The sequence below is a fragment of the Palaemon carinicauda genome, chromosome 10 (assembly GCF_036898095.1).
Source record: "Palaemon carinicauda isolate YSFRI2023 chromosome 10, ASM3689809v2, whole genome shotgun sequence".
NCBI lineage: Eukaryota > Metazoa > Arthropoda > Malacostraca > Decapoda > Palaemonidae > Palaemon > Palaemon carinicauda.
Genome location: NC_090734.1, coordinates 143,634,377 through 143,635,508, shown reverse-complemented (window position 1 = coordinate 143,635,508; position 1,132 = coordinate 143,634,377).

The window sequence follows — 1,132 nt, the reverse complement described above, 5'->3', positions numbered from 1 at the left end:
TTGACATTGATGAGTTTGAAATCACTTCTCCAGAGGATCTCCAGGATTCAGAGACGACGGAGAACGAGGCTCTGTTCGCAGAGCTCCAGACGTTGGTGGCTGCCTCTGAACTCGACTGTGCCTTGGAGAAGATTCAAGAAACAATGTCCAAAGACAATCTGTTCCATTGGGTACTTATCGACCTGGCTCGTATCAAAGGAAATATCCTTTGCAATATGGGAAAACTGGAAGAAGCCAGCGAATGCTTCAACTTTGTTCTTGCTACCAACGAGGAATATTCCGATGCCAGGTTGAGACTGGCCCTATGCTGGTTGGCACTTGGACGTCACCAAGAAGCTCTTCGTGAATTTGAGAGACTGCGAATGGAAGGGGTTCTGGACTCCGACTTCATGTTCTATATTGATTCCTTGGTTGACATGAATTGCTATGGATGCCCATATGGAATCCTAGGCCTTAAGCCAGACGCTACTCAACACCAAATCGAAAAAGCTTTCAGAAAAATGGCCTTAAAATACCACCCTGACAAGTGCCGAGGTTCGGACGAAGAAATTCAAATGTGCTGCAATAAGATGCACCAGCTCAATAGCACAATGGATATCTTGCGTGATGCTGACAAGAGAGTAAGATATGAAGAGACTTGGAAAGTTGTCCAAGACTTTACCAATATCATATTTAGCAATCCCAACCTCCCCGAATGGCCACAATTTGAAGGGTATGATGACAAATTTCATAAGGAAGGAGATGAAGCAGAAGAAGAGACAGTGAAGGAGGACTCAACTGTCCTTTTCGAACTTACTGTAAGAGATGGTAACCTTATGGAATTTGAACTCGTTCCATCAGTGGCAATGCTGACTTACGAATCTATGGAAGTAGATGGAACAAAAGAGGAGATGGAGGTCCATAGAGATGATGGCCATAATGAGAAGGAAGATGATGTTGAGGGTGAAAAGCGTAATGAGTTAGAGTGTCATGAAACTGATGAAGACACGGTTAACCGAGTGCAACTCAACCAAGGCGATCTGGACCACACAGAGTCTGAAATCTCTTCACCAGAAGATATGTTAGATGATGATGAGGCTCTGTGGTCAGTCCTCCATATGATGGATGATGAGTCCGATGAAGATGAAGTCAG